General features: G+C 37.3%; 1 protein-coding gene across 10 annotated transcripts in view; it reads left to right on the top strand.

The window, feature by feature from the left end:
- The window catches only part of BMPR1B (bone morphogenetic protein receptor type 1B), a 399,701-nt gene that overhangs the window by 293,877 nt on the left and 89,117 nt on the right, over positions 1 to 16,707 (top strand). The window lies entirely within an intron of this gene.

The raw sequence follows: 16,707 nt of genomic DNA, 5'->3' as shown, positions 1-16,707 counted from the left end.
AGCTCAAGGAATGATATGTGAGGTGAAATTCTTATTCCTCTCTTCATGCTGCTATTTCGTGATTGCCTGAAGCTAATTTTTCACTCTTTTAGCGTTTTCCTTGAAAAATACGAGTACCTTAACTCATTATTGGTTTATGTCAGTAAAAAAGAGAGGCCATATGCTACACACTGAACTTTTCAATCACAAATACTAGGGTTAAAATGTACCTTAAAATAATACTGGAGAACTGTTTTACTTTTCTGGTGAGGAGGTTGAAGCTTAGGAACATTCCTTGCCTTTCTCTAGGTAACACAGTCTTTTAAATTCTCTGGCCAGAGCTCTTACGTGCGTGTGTGTGTGTTTCTATGATTTATTCTATAGCAACGTGATTAAGATTATTAAATCTGGACCCAGAATGTTTGCATCTTAGCTCTACCACTTAAAGATATCTTATTAGTTCCTCAATTTTCTCAGCTGTAAAATAGGGATAATAAGAATACTTACCTTAGGGTCAATTTGATTACTAAATGGGCACGTGCATGTAAAGCACTTAGAGCAGCATCTGTAACACATAGTATTTCCTGAGCATTTGTTACTATTCATATTACTGTTAATAGTTTATGCAGAAATAGGGGACACCCAAGCTGGAAATGTAAATCGAGACCTGATTTTAAAAAAGACTCTGATAACTCACCTTAGTGTGATTGGCATACTAAATCCTAACATGTATTTCCAGCTTTGTCACAAATGAACTTTTAATTTTTTTTTTAAAGGAGTTTCTCTACCTGTAAACTTTTTAATAGTTTTATAAAAAATAAGCTTCCTGGTTTTTATAATTTTGCCCCCATGAAGACAAAATGTGCTACAGACAAGGACTATTAGTTTAATCAAGACTAAGCAACTTTGACTATCAAAGTTGTTATTCACTGATAACTTGTAATGCTTTATGATCATTGATTCTGCATGTATTTTAGTAAAAATGAAGATCACAAAACTGGTAAATACAGTGAAGTGGTTGTGATTCTTAAGTGAATGGCAAAGCCAAGAGTATTGTTCTGAGACCTTTAATTCTTCTTAAAAGTAAATGTATTTCAAAATGACAGCTTGAGACATTTGGAGAACGTGAGCATCTGGCTAATACAAATATTTTGTTGATTATACTATGGAAACCTGAAAGTTTTATATGAAAGAAATATGTACAACACTCCAGTTCTACCATAAATGGAACCAGTCTCTGTAGAGTCACAGAACATGGAAAAGAGAATTCTCACTTGGAATAGAATAGTTAGGGTGGCCCACGGGTAGGTGACTCATCTTAAATCTTATCGTTGCTTAAATCGTATTTTGAATGTTTCCTTTAAGGAGATCCAGGCTTAAGAAAAAAGGAGACAAAGGTACATCTTGGTAGAAGATTTGAACTTTGTGGTTTTTTATATTGGCACATTGCCAATTGCTTCCCAGATGGATTTTTTTTTTTTTAAAGCTAGAATCATCAAATGCAGAATTGCCTTTTTCTAAAAGTGAAAATAGGACCTGGAGTGGTGAAAATCTGCAGTGTTCATTTCTACTTGTGAAATGTTTTCTTTTGAGGATTGAGCTGCCCCTTTATTTTTAAAACACAGTTAGAAAATCGCAGGCAATCGTGGCGAATGTAGTGCAATGGGTAAACAGTATTAAAGTATCACTTTGGTCACTACTATTCTTCTTAAGTCGTGCCAAAGGAATTTAGTGAGGTTATAAACGTGATCAACTGACAGACCTAAAAACTAAAGGACTCTTTCTGTTTATTGTTCTAACACATTGGTGGCAACAGTGTGCCTTTCCTGACATGGATGGGCCTCATGTTCTGGCATTTAAAAGGGTGAGACTTTTATTTAGCTTCCTGTTAAATATATATGTGAACATTTCTACTGTCCCTTCCCCCTCCATAAAATCATGGTCATAAATTATCTCAGCAGTCAGATTAAAGTCAAAATTGGTAGCCAACTTTTTGTCCTTAGGAGTAATTCTCCATCAATAATGAGTTATAGGAAAAAAAAAAAAGGTGAGATAGGAAGTAATCAGCTGTTTTTGAATACAGGAAAATCCCTAAGCCTGGGGAACAAAAATAAGTCCCAGTCTTTCTGGCTCCAACAGTTTTATAGAACCCAGATATTGCATTATTGCGTTCTGCCTCTTCATTGCCAGGTCCTACTCTATAGGTTTCTTATTTATAATATCTGTGTTTGATCTGGTTGGCACTCATTTAAAATTTAAAAAAAAACTATGTTATTAAATATTTTAACTAAAATTAAGGCCAGTAGAGAGTATAATAACAGGTGGATAACAGACATGGTCTGTGAATGTGTGGTTTCAAAACGGGAATGGCAATATTGCTATAGGGCATCAATTTTTGGTAATATTTTTAAGTGAAAAATGATCCTTGTTACCATATGGCAAAATACAGTGAAAATCTGAACTGTTAGACCAACACAGCTGTTAAATGCATAAATGTGGGTCTGTGTTTAAAATGTTTTCTCCTACAGCTATTATGTGGCACTTCCAACAATTAATCTCAGGCTATTAATCGGCAGTAACTGCAAGTTGTGGTGAGCATCACAGATGTAAGAAATTTGATCTCTGTGGTAATTTACCTGGGAGGAAAGTGACTAAACTATAGTTCTCAACTTAAATTCTTCAGAGTATATTGGATAATAGACATTCACATAACTATTGAGCACAAACTCCAAATATTTGGCTTTACTTTTATTATAGGAAGTTATATTCTTTAATGGCGGCAATCATAGATGTGAACTGTGTGTGTGCTTGTTTGTGTGTATCAGTGCATACATACTTTTTAAGCTTTAAAATCACAAATATCTGAGGGCTTCTGGAAGAATAATAGCTTTAGATCAGAATACTCAAAGGTTTCCCCGCCCCCCCTTTGGCCTCTAAGCTAGTTGAATCTGAAATGACATTTTTTTTTTTCTTGAAATAACATTTTACTAATCTTTTATTGACTTAGAACTGCCAGGAACAAATTGTGAATATGTTTTTTTGTCCCCTAATTTTTCAAATACATACCTGTTTTTAGAATTCATACAGGACACAGGGAAAATCCTTAAATAAGACAAAGTATATTGGCAGTTAGTTATAAGGAAATTATCTTAATCAGTTAGATAGCCTACCAAGCTTTCTTTTGCTATATTTTGGGTTCAGATGGACTTTTCGGTTCTTGATTATTATTTTTTCCATCTGTGAAATAGTTACATTTTCCATTTTAGTGTTTGTTGTTGTTGTTGTTGTAGAAATGTTCATATTAAAATCTCTAGGGATGCCTGGTGGCTCAGTTGTTAAGCGTCTGCCTTTGGCTCAGGTCATGATCCCAGTGTCCTGGGATTGAGCCCAGAATTGGGCTCCCTGTTCCGCAGGAAGCCTGTGTCTCCCTCTCCTACTCCCCCTGCTTATGTTCCCTCTCTCACAGTCTCTCTCCACCAAATGAATAAATAAAATCTTTTTTTTTTAAGAATGTATTTATTTATTTGACAGAGAGAGATCACAAGTAGGCAGAGAGGGAGGAGGAAGCAGGCTCCTGCCAAGCAGAGCGCCCAATGTGGGACTTGATCCTACTGAGCCACACAGGTGCCCCAATAAATAAAATCTTAAAAAAAAAAATCTCTAAAGATTATTTTTTGACCATGTGCTCAGAATAACCTTAGTCTTGTTTTTAGACCCCATGATTTTTCTTTTAACATTGGAGAGGCTGTGGCTTTTGGGTTAACTGATCTCTCTACTTGATATCATCTCTGTCACATTCCTTCAGTAATAGTTAACTTTTCATGTAAAATCACATTATTAGTATTGCTAATACTTGAGTACAGAAAGAAGTTGAGTAGCTGACAGAAACACAGGCCTGGTAGGACACAGAAGCGGTGAAGGTCTGAGTTTCTACTCATCTGTGTCTCTGAGGGGCTTCCCCTCTTCTTTCCTCTATATGACTCTGTCTCTTTACTTCTTTCTTTTTAGAATTCTTTAATGGAGACCTCTTGCGTTTAGGGTGAAATTCAGATCTTTACCTGGCTGGCAGGGTGTGGTGTCTGCCAGCCCCTAACTCCCAGTTCATCTCCCTAACTATTGATCATCAACCGCATGGGTCTTTCCTTGTCTGAAATCATCCAAACCTTTTAACCCCCATGGATGTTTCACATATATGTGCTGTTTCCAGGGCCTGGACAGTTCTTTGCTTCTCGCTTATCCATTTGCTTAAATATCAACTTAAATTTTCCTCAACAATCCAAAGTAAGTGAGAGCCCCTTGATATTATCCCTCATTGTAAGTTTTATTTTTCTTTTATAGAACATATCATGACGTATCATTATACATGTCACTTTCCTCCTGGAAGTTCAGTTTCTTAGAGGAAAAGCTATGCCTATTTTATTTATTACTGTATCCCCAGTGCATATAGAGAAGACTACCTCCCTAGCCATACTCATTAGCCTGCGTTCCCTGTTATTCCAAGACATTTTTTGCTTAGTTCTGTAGAGTTAACTGATAAATGTTTCACTGCCTCTTACTTCTAATTTTTTTGGAGAGAGAATTTGATTGGCTGATGACCCTTATGGTAATCGTACTTAACCCAGCTGGGATGTGTGCAGTAACTCAGTACCAAGATGGCCACCCAACAACAGATGCCCTGGGCAGAAGTTTTTAAGAAGCAGTTTTGGATTAGATTGACAATCAAAAACCTCTGATGTAGTTGCCATTGTCATTTGTAATAATGACATGAATATTTCTAGTGCTCTTTTGTTCATAAATGAATTCCTCCTGGCTGCTGAGTTATTAGCTGTATGAGTAGGAAAATTATACAAAACACTCTAATATTTTTATATGAATTTTGGTATCCAGAAAATGTTACTACCAAAAATAATGGTACTATATTTCTGTAGTTTCTACAGAATTATTTTAGCAGTAAATGAAATGGTATGACTTTTTTTTTTCTCTATAAAGAAGATGCTATCTAGAAAATTCAAGATACCAAATTGGTGGCAAAAATTATATGTAAAACAAGTAGTGCAACCACTTGGAAGACTAGTTCTATTGGATTGTTGCATATAATTTTCACTCCTTGATTAAAAAGGTAGTTGTAAATTTTACATGGCACAAAGAACCTTTTGTAAATTTTGCATTATGATCCCTAAAGAGGCTGCAAGTTTTAGGTGAGCAGTATACATTTTTCATTTGTTCAGATTCTGGGAATTGTATATCTGAAACTATGCTTTTGATCCCTTCTGGAGTCTGGCGGAAAATTGATACAGCTATCTAATTCATGAGATTTTTAAAAACCTCATGAGTACATGCAGAAAACTGGTTTTGGCTCATAGTTTTTCAGTACACATAGTTCATAGTATCCTGTAGTACACAATGTCTCATATTCATCTTAGTATCTTTACAATTTTAACGGGAGCCTTACATATAAGGAAACAGTGACTTACATCACTTTTGCATCATCTGTGACACTTCTATGTTGTGGGAATTGCATTGATGAGATACCAACGAAGTGTGAAGCAATTTAGCATAACAAGAGATCTTTTTTTTTCTTCCTGGCCTTTTATGTTTACCTTCAGATATGAGCTATGCCAAGGCCAATAGCAGCGGAGCCTCAGAAAATCTGAGGCCAGGTTTGTTTTGCAAACTCTGCAGGAGATTATCCTTCTGTTACTATGTTTGTAGAAATATTCATGATCAAACTAGGTCTTTACTAAAGTGTTTAGCTTTATTTTGATTTCTCTCTAAAGGAAAACTAAGACAGTTTATTTCTCAAAAATGAAAAAAAATAGTAACTTGCCATTTATAATTGCCCACCATTTTAATGATTAGGTACTTTATTATGGGGCTAAATCCCAACCAAATGTTTGTCTCGGTTCATGTTAATATGCTCAATTGAGTATTGTTTTCACATTCCATTACAAAATTCTTTTATGTTTCTATTTTTTAAAAAAAGGTTAATATTATAAATGTAATATGCTATATTTACCTTTGAACCATCAGCTCATTTGAGGGAGGGAATGTGCAGGAGCTCATTGGCAGAATACTTGAGTGGCTCTCCGAGTTTAACGGGGGCTCTGAAATCCGCCCAAGCTATTGAGACCGGGGCAGTGGTCTGGAAACAACAACAACAGAGCGTTCCGGGTGACATGGTAACAGCAGAAAGGCGGGGGGGGGGGGGGGGGGCGGTCACTTAACTGAGGCTGCTAAACAAATTGCCTTTTTACCTCTACATATATACGTAGCCACACACATGTGTTTCTTATATGGATGTTTTTGCAGGATTATTACAGTTTATTGAAATCAGAGAATATCACTAAATATTTCCTACCTAATTTCCTAGGCCCTGAGTGAAAACGTGTTCAAATTGGGGAGTGGGTCTAAAGGAAGAAGGATGCTCGTGCTCAATCATGTGATTTCACAGACACATGACATTCTCTCAGTGGGCATTTCTGGAGATGGCGTTTGGTGTGGATTTTGTGAACGTACACTAACTGTTTATCCGTAACATGCATTCTAGCAGCTATTATGCATATTATTAATCTTCCTCACTTAACCTCTTGCATTGAAAAATATAATTTTCCGTCTTTTTTTGTTCCACAGACTTCATGACAAACATCTTGCAAATTAGATTTTCGTATATTTCATCTCTTTCTTATGCTCAATTTAATCTATCAAAGCCACACATTGTAGAAGACATCTGGTATTGAGCTTAAGCAGCTGGGTTTCATTTGCAGAGGTTTTGAGCAAATTCTGGTGCTTGCCAACAATAATATAGCAGTTGGCCAATGTGTTTTTTCTGTGGCAGCTTGGTGCAGTGTGGTGGAAGGGACCTGAATTCAGAATCAGGTGATGTTCCGCCTCTCTCGGGCATGACTGGAGGGTTTCCGCAGGTGTTTCGGAGCGTGCCCGCTGGAGGCCGCTCAGTGGCTCTTGAGGATGAACCCGTGAGCAATGTTCAGTCATCCATTTAAGAAACAAGGAGTCTGCAGTTTTCCTCATGGGGTGGTTCACCATACTGCCTACATCAGAATCACGGAGTCATTTTTGAGATGCAGTTCCTTCCACCCTATGCCAGATCTACTAAACCAAATATCTCAGAACTGAGCCCAGAAAGCTGCAGTTGATGAAGCTACCTCAAGGGGTCCGGGAAACACTGGATTGGAGTTAACAAATTTCAGTTCTTTCTATACCTACAGACAAAACCTCTAAACTCCCTTTTCTGACCAGAAGAAGAACCTATGTTAGTAATGTGTATTTGAAAGGAATTGTCAGAATTTGTCTCAAAAATGGCTTAACCACATATCCAGTGTAACTGTTCTTTCAGGAAATGTTATATTACTGGGACCTGTTGTTTAATCAAGCAGTTGTTCTAGCACTAGTAAAATTGTGCTCCTAATGATGAAGGGATATCAAGTCTTAACTTACTTGGAATGCTCCAGAAGGATTTCTGGGAGAGGGAAACAGAAATGAGACTCCCAAATTTCTGGTTTCTTTCTCAGATGCATTAATTAATTTTTTTCTCCAAAAAAGTCACTGGACACCCGGTAGATTCCTGGAAATCGTTTTAGAGCATGGTCACTCCTGAGCCCTGTACGCACCTCCAGTTACATTCAGCATGTTATTCCCAATTAAGATAGTTGGTCTTTTGGCCATATAGAGGTCTGGGGGACTTTTCTGAACACAAACTGAGTTATAACTCTCTCCTTTGCTTCTGCTGAAAAAGTTCCATACCAGAATTCTTAACGATCATAGTTTAGTGTTCTTCTTTTGCTGGTTCTTAGTTCAGAATTGAGTTTTCCAGACAAACACTTCTGAGTTCCAGGGCTATATGGAAACAGCCAGGGAATGTGTGGTTGGTGTGAGGATTGCCTCTTTGGAAGCTAATAGGTAGTGACTGTCTGTTGTTAGAATGTCATTAACTGGAAATGTACTTTTTACCTTATCTTGCTTTGGAAATTAGCACTCAAGATAGTCACTTTAGAGAGCTCCTGCCTTCTCTCAGGGACTTGATTTAAAATAAACACACACACACACACACACACACACACACACACAACACACACACTCCCACTTAACGTAGGTGAGCAACAAGCTCGGCAAATATAACATTGAAAGAGGGTAAGAGAAGGGGCAATCTGCATGCTTCAGATTGTCTCATTCCATGATCCATGTCATGCATGGGCTACATCTGCAGCTTTTTAAAGTTTCTGGAGGAAGCTCAGCCATGCAGCTGTCTCTAATGTACTGTGAACCTTGAAAAGGAATTTCCTTTCATGTAAGAACGGAAGTAGTTTGTGTGTGGGATGATGGAGCCGAGCGTTTCCTTTAACAGAAAATAAAGTGCCATTATATAAACAAACATCTGATCAATCTAAAATAAACCCAGCAGAAATATATGTTACAGGCCCCTACATTTTAAAAAGACCTTGTTCATTTTAACGCCCTTCTTGTGTTTTCCCATTTTCACAACTTAGGGCAGTGAGGCACGCAGTTGTCAGATTACTTTTCGAAAGTCTGTCACTTCTAGAGCCAGAACCAGAACTTGGGTTTCCAGGTGTAGTTTGTGTTCTTTTGGGAACAACATTTAAATTTGATGTCTAAATTTGCTGTTCAGACTGAATGTTTAGAGGTTTGAAATGAAGCCTTTGCCATATGAACATTTTATTTAAGAAATAGATTATAAAAATACATACTCCCCCCACCATGAGTATTTCAGAGTATGAATAAAACTCAGAACCAAAGACCTCCGCTTTAGTTTTCCTATTTATTGAAATACATGCTAATATATAAAAGATACTCGATATTCAACCACTTTTCGAATGTCCTAACTTTGTGCTTATGGAACTGCAAATTATCCACAGTTCTGAGCCACCATACCTTGCCATCTGAGGTGAGAAGACAAAGTTAGGAAGAAGTTTGAGTTACTTTTTAGAAAAAAAAATTTGCATCCTGCATTGAAGAATGGGGCATCCTTTTCTTATTCTTCTTCCCAAGATTTCCGGCAAATGTTAAGCTAGAGATTACTTGTAAACTATCCTGAGTAGCTGTTAGTGCAAACAAGAAATGTGATCTGCAGCTTTACACCTTGAGAGTGAGGGCTAACACTTCTACAGATTTATTTCTTAATGCTAAAATTATAAGGTCGTTGTTCCTTCCCATTGTAAGATGTCATTTGTACTGGGATCCTTTAGATTTACACATTTGGTTTTATGGTTTTGGACTGTTGTTGTAGAATGTTTTAGAATAATTGATGAGCTGTCTTTACCAGGTAAAATTTCTGTGGTGTTTATCATAATTTTTCTACCTTTCCACTGACTGTTTCTTCAGTAATTGAGAATCCAGACTGGGTTTTTTTTTTTTTTTTCTTTCAAATCGAATGAAAATATTTGTTCATTTGTCCTGTAGCTTGGTTTGGATTCTTGTATTTGCTACATAAGGGGTTTTAAAGATCTGCTGAGGATTTCATATCACGTATTTGTACTTTCAAGATACTTGAGCAAAACTACCCTCCAAAAATTCTATAATGTTAGTTCTTAGTCTGGATTCCTTGTTTCTTATTCCCATGGCTTTCAGTGAATCATTACTATATTATATAAAAAATCATAAGAATTGTTTAGGGGTGGGTGCCTGGGTGGCTCATTTGGTTAAAACCTCTGCTTTCGGCTCGGGTCATGATCCCAGGGTCCTGGGATCGAGCCCCACATCGGGCTCTCTGCTCTGCGGGGAGCCTGCTTCCTCCTCTCTCTCTCTCCCTGCCTCTCTGCCTACTTGAGATCTCTATCTGTCAAATAAATAAATAAAATCTTTAAAAAAAGAAAGAATTGTTTAGGGGTAAAGAAGAAAGCAGCATTCTTAAAGTATAATAGTCACTGATATACTTCATTTGCAATCTTATAATTCACAAATTCAAGGATACAATTGTCAGCATTCTTATTCAGTTTGTGAAATGTCTGCTACCAAGTTATAGTCAATTGGCAAAATAATTGACAGTCTGAGATTACCAAGATTTGGCAATGATGCAGATAAATGGGAATTCTTATCACTATTAGTTGGAATATAGTTTCGATCATATTGAGGAATGAAATATCATTTATTGATCTAGAGAATAATTATATAGAAATATTCATAAGATTAAGCAATAGTTTAAGATGTAGCACCAAAAGTATGTGACAATAAAAAATAATAAAATTGATCTCACTAATTAAAAAATCATGCTTCTAAGCACACAATCAAGAAAATGAAAAAAATAAGCCTACAGAAAAAGAGAATACATTTGCAAATCATGTATCTGATAATGAATTTGTGTCCAGGTTATATGAAGAACTCTTACAAATTAATAGGAAAAAGATTATTAGCCCCATTTAAAAATGGGAAAGGACAGATTTTTCCCCAAAGAATATATACAAGTGATCAATAATCACATGAAAAGAAACTAAATATCATTAGGTATAGGTGAAATTCAATTCAAAATGCCATGAGATCCTACTTCCACTCAGATGGTTGTAACAAAAAAGATAATAACAGGTATCAAGGATGTGGAGAATTTGGAACCCTCATACACTACTTCTGGGATATAAAATGGTGCAGTCACTTTGTAAAACAGTTGGGCATTTCCTCAAAAGGTTAATCACCCAGAAATTATCACCCAGAAATTTCACTCCTGGGTACATATCCTAAATTAAATGAGAAACTAGTGCCCACAAGAAAGTTGTATGCAGATGTTCATAACGACATTATTCATAATAGCCAAAAAGTGAAAACAACCCAGCTGTCCATTAGTTGATGAATGGATAGACTGTTGTTTTCTGTTTAACAATATTATTGAGCAGTGAAAAGAAGTGGAAAAGAAATGGAGAACTGATATATGCTGTGACATGAATAAACTTGGAAAACATTATACTAAATGAAAGAAGCCAGAAACAAAGACCATATATTGTATTGTTCCATTTCTATCAAAAGTCAAGAATAGGTAATGCTAGATAGCTAGAAAGCAAATTAGTAACCATAAGTTGCCTGGGTGGGAGACTGGGGTCAAGAATGGGGAGTGACTGCTAATGGGTATGGTACTTACCTTGGGGGTAATGAAAATGTTCTAAAATGAGACTGTGATATGGTTGTACAACTTTGTACGTATACTAAAAAGCATTTCCCAGAACATGTTACATGGGTGAATTTTTTGGTATGTGGATTATATTTCTGTAAAGCTCCTTCATAGGGGTGATAAGTAGCAAAATTGAGAGAGTGGGAATAAGGAAGAAGGGGCTCATTTGGCTTTATAATATTTTATTCTGTGGTGATAAAAAACCTGTTAAGATTTTATAAAAATTAGTTTTAAGAACCCAGTAGTCTCTGACTTTTTTTGTATAGTTGTGGAATTTTATATAACAAAAAAGATAACTAGAAACAAAATTAAGTACATATCTACTCCACCCCCTTTTAACTAGAAAGCATAATGGATTTTCCTTTTCCCTGATAATTAAAGACCTTGACTCCAGAGAATACTTTATACAAATGAAATGTTGTAGTAGGGCTCCTATACTGACTGTTGTTTGCTTTTTCCTGGTTTCAATTATAATAATATATTATCTCTGAAATCTGAATTTTAGTGAGACAGTTTTGCCATTTTATTAGTAGGTTTATGAGAAAAATTCCTTGTGATTAAGAAGTACTGTTCATTCTAGTTAAAATCAGATCGTATTTTCTTTGCTAAAAATGTAGCAGAGTAGCCCACCTGCAACCCTGTTTACTCAATTAAGGGAAAAACTTATCTTCTTGGGACAGCTGCTGTTCATAATTCTGAGTCTGGGTCTTGTGGGAATCTCTTAGTTCGCTTATGAGCCTTTATCATGAACTTTCCCTACGTAGATTAAAAGATTGGCTTGGGAGAAAGAGAACATGCCTATAGTCCAGGAGGGCTCATGCCTATATCAGAGGTGCCCATTCCTTTTCTACTTGTTAACGTAGCAGAAATGTCTTTCCGGTCATGGGGTTTTAGAGAGGTTGGGAAATTGCCCACACTGACAAGCCCTTCTCAGATAGGAGGAGCTCATAGTCATAACAAAAACATTTTCCCAGAATATTGTTTCATGCCTCTCCCACTCAGGGCCATGACCATCATGAGGGCGGGAAAACGACCTCTGGGCCTTGAGGTTTGTGCATCAGAGTCTGAATAACAAGTGATGCTGAAGCCGATTCAGGGAAAGTTGGACTATAGTTGGGGCAACATTTAAATACAGTTGAAATGCAGTTGCCCTGTAGAGTACAGGTTAAGTAAGAGTTCTTTCTTTTAACTTCAGAGCCCATAAATATAAGAACATTTGGAACAGTTTAAACAAAAATCAAAGGATGTAAATTTTATGTGGGGGTGTGGCCATTAGTACACAAAAGCTAGATTTTTGCTGGATAGTGGTTTTCACATTGTGGTCCCTGCCTCAGCATTACATGGGAACCTATTGGAAATGTAAATTTTGGGGTCCTACCCCAGCTGGATGGAATCAAAAAGCTCAGGGAATGGGTCCAGACATCTGTGTTTCAACAAGCCCTCCAGGTTATATTGATGTGTGGCTAAAGTTTGAGAACCACTGGACTACATTATGTTGCTGGTGAGTAAACTTGAACTTTATCCCACATGCAGTGGAAATTTGTGGATGATCTGTGAGCACAGTTATGGAGTGACGAGTGTTTTAGTTAGATAGTCAAGTCTTCTGCCTTGCTTTTCTAGTTATGGACTCCAGGAAGCAAACAGAGACTTTTAGAAGGGAGGGGGATGGGGGGAGATGGGTGAGCCTAGTGATGGGTAGGATTGCATGGAGCACTGGGTGTTACCTGCGAATAATGAATCACAGAACACTGCATCAAAAACTAATGATGTGGGGCGCCTGAGGGGCTCAGTGGGTTAAGGCTCTGCCTTCAGCTCGGGTCATGATCGCAAGGTCCTGGGATCGAGTCCCGCATCGGACTCTCTGCTCAGCAGGGAGCCTGCTTCCCTCTCTCTCTGCCTGCCTCTCTGTCTACTTGTGATGTCTCTCTGTCAAATAAATAAATAAATAAATAAATAAATCTAAAAAACAAAAAACAAAAAACTGATGATGTGCTGTATGGTGACTAACATAACACAATTTTTAAAAAAGGAATTTTAGTTTAGAAAGTATAAAAATGCCACAATGTTTGGTGATCTCATTTAATTCACATATCTCAGAAGGGTATATTAGTTTGTACTTTCTTGTAACTTAATCTGAGAGTTGTTTAATGACTTAGTAGGACTTCAGAAGTTTCAGACAAGTGATTTTTATTCACTGGAAATTATAGAATGATGCTTTCTTTTGTGTGCCATTCTATTCCCTAAACTTAGAACATATTACAGATTTAGTAAGACCTAGGTGTACTCTTAAATCCTGAAGATATTATCCAAATAATTTCAGAAAATTGCTGAGGGCATTCCCTGGGTCACTTTACTGTGTAATTCTTTCCCAAGTATGTTTTGCATTTTAAGTGTTTTCATTTTTCCTCTTAATCTCATTATGTATCAGTAACACATGATGTGTTGGCATCTTCTGGAGTAACACATTTGTTCCAAGTGAGAAGGACTAGGTTTAGAAAATCTAGTCGGCCAAGGTTACCGGATAGAAACTTATATTGAATCTAAAACTAATGTGCTCACATTTTCCATCAGAATTAAAATGGAATGAAGCCAAGAAGTTACTATTAGAAGTTTGCTGATCTCTGTTTTGTATGAGCTAAATATATCATTTAGTCCTGTATATAATAGACATGTTGGAAAAGTTCTTTTACCTATAAATCTGCTGACTTGGGGCCAACTGCATAAAATCAGATTATATTATACCTCTCCTTAAGAGTCATTAAGATTTAAGATTCTCTAGAAAAATTTTCTTTTACTTCCAGATGGTCTTATTTTTATGTTTAAATGGCAAATTGGTATTAAAATGCAGTAGGTATTTCTACTCTTTAGCAACCTAATCCCATAATATATCTTAGAACATATTAAACTTAGGTCCTGTCCAGGATTTGGAGGGAAAAAGCAGTAGCCTTTTCTGATAGGAATCAGAAAAATTGAATTTTATTGTTGACCCACTACTAAATTCTGATATGACTTTGGGCATAATTTTCATTGTCTCAGAAGATGAGATGGTATATTAAAATATTGAAATAGTTAATATGGAAAGATGGTTTGAGGCATGGATATTGTAGCTAAATATAAATAAATATACAGTGACTTGGAGACGCCATTAATTTATACCTTCATTTATCATACTTTTATTGTACACTTAGTATCTTCCAGTGTTGTCTTGCGCTCTGTGAGCTCAAGGAAAATATTCCCTGGTCACATTCTGGAGGGGAGGCAGACAAATACAATGAATACTTTGGGAACAAATAGATGTCTATCTGACTGAAAGGAGGTAACAACTAAATTGGCAACTAAAGGTTAATAGGGAATTATCTGGGCAAATAAAGGAACTGAAGAGATTCCACACAGAGGGAACCAATGTGACCAAAATCTCAGAGAGACCGAGGAGGGCTTGGGGTAACCATAGGATGGTTGAGTTTAGCGTTAACTACTGAATTAGAGGTGAGGGGTAGTGAGTGGCTAATTCGAGATTGTAAGCAGGGGACGGAAGATGTGGAGGTGTGTGGACCCAGCTCAGGAAGCATATATATTCTTCCAGTGGATTGTGTAGATCCATGACTGGCTTTGAAAGAGGAGTTAACATAATCATATTTCCCATTGTCTTCCCTTTCAGTTAATGGCAGTTCCATCCTTATAATCTATTGGGAAAAGACCTTTGGTATTATCCTTAACTTTTCATTATCTCTCGTATAAAACATACAGTGCATCTGACAGTTACTTTAATAATGTCTCTCTTGTGCATCTCTGTGTACCACTTCAGAATCCTCTTGCAACTGTGGGCAGCCAGACATGACCAATGGGGGACAGGAGCTGAGGGAGAAGTACTTCATCATTCCCCAGGATGGATAAGCTGAAACTCATGTCATAATACTTTTAGTGTGGGTGAACTAGATAACTCATTCTCAAATCGCCATTTTTCCCCTCTCTATTCCTTAGCCCAGGTCTTTACTCCTCTTTCCTGGGATGACATTCCCAAGTAAACTACCTCTGAGTACACAGTTGTCCTAGGTGCTACCTTTCTGGGAGACTAACGTCATGGCAGTACCCTCAAAATGTATCTTCAGCCAGACCACTTCCTGTCAACTCTGCCACTACCAGCCATCAAACCACAGTTAGTGCTTGTCTCAACAAGAAAACAGCAGTTTTTTAATTGGCTTGGTACTTTTATTTTGGCCCTCCATAATCTTTTTTCAGGACAGTGAGTGAGTGTTTTATTCAGCAAGACCCTCTAGGATCTGCCCCCACTTCATTTCTGACCTCATTTCCTACTAGTGTTCCTGGTGCAGGATAAGCTGGTACCTCCTGTTCCTCAAGGATTCCAGCTGCCCTTCCAGCTCAGAGCTCTTGCTTGCTCTGTCCTCTCTTTAGAGCACTCTCCCACCTCATAGCTCCCCCCTTTCTCAAAAATTACTTCTGCAGTGAGGACATTCTGACCATCCACTTTAAAGTAACAGCCACTCCCAGCATATTCTGTCCGCCTTCTGCGCTTTGTTTCTCACCACAGCACCTAGCATAATTAATATGCTTTCAGGTTTATTTTGCTTACTCTCTCTTTCCATCTGGTAACTATAAGCTTTGTTGGGGCAGGGAGTTGTGTCTGTTTCTTTCCACTGTTCCATCCTTGGGCCCACCACAGAACCTTGGTCCCCAGTAGGTGCTCAATGTGTTATGCAAGTGAATGAATGAATATTTTAGAAAGTAGAAGTATTTTAGAAAAATGTAAAGATGGTTGAAGGAAGATAGGTCTAGAGAACAGAGATTAGGAGCTTATGGCAGGCAACCAGGTAAGAAATGATGAGGGCTGCACTTGTCATCTTTTAAGGGCATCAGTGGAGAGTTAAGAAAAGATGACAGAAAAATTAGAAGAGTAGAATGATTGTGTTGTGGATGGATTGTGTATGGCAGATAAGAGAGAGGGAGGCCTCTACGCAGCGTCTCGGGTTTTGGTTTCGGCAGTGGGAGGACGGTGGCCTCATCAGAGTCATCAGAGAGATGCGGAAGGTGGAGCAGACTTAGGGAGGTGATAGGATGTAGAGGCTTCAGGAAAGAAGAAGGAGAACTTCATATTTAAATATGTTGAGTTTGGTGTATCAGCAAGACTGCTTAGCATGAAATGTTAGAGACCCAAGAGTCCTTTGACTGGGTAGGACTGGAGTTCAGAAAAGTGTACTTGGGAATTAACTAGAGCTAATAAGGGAGTTGTAACTTGAGGTAGTACCTTCACAAAAATCAAACAAGGAAAACACATTTATTACTCTGCATTCCTATATAAGCAGAGGAGTTCTTAACTATGGTCACTATTTCTTTCCTTGATTATTTTAGAAAAAGATGAGAATGAGAAAACCTTGAAAAAGAGAAAAAAAAAATCATCTCCTTGATTCATTTTTATTGGCACATTTTGAAAGAATGAAAAGGGCATTTATCTTAGGATGAAGTGTCTGAGTACCTCTAGAGTAAAAAGAATTTACCTCGAGCTTGTCCTGGCCAGCCTCAAACCCCTTATTTTACTTTCACAGCCATCTTCTTTTATTGAAAACATGTTGAAGTACTTT

This window comes from Mustela nivalis, assembly GCF_964662115.1.
Source record: "Mustela nivalis genome assembly, chromosome: 4".
NCBI classification, from domain to species: Eukaryota; Metazoa; Chordata; class Mammalia; order Carnivora; family Mustelidae; genus Mustela; species Mustela nivalis.
This window is presented reverse-complemented; position numbering and strand designations above follow the sequence as displayed.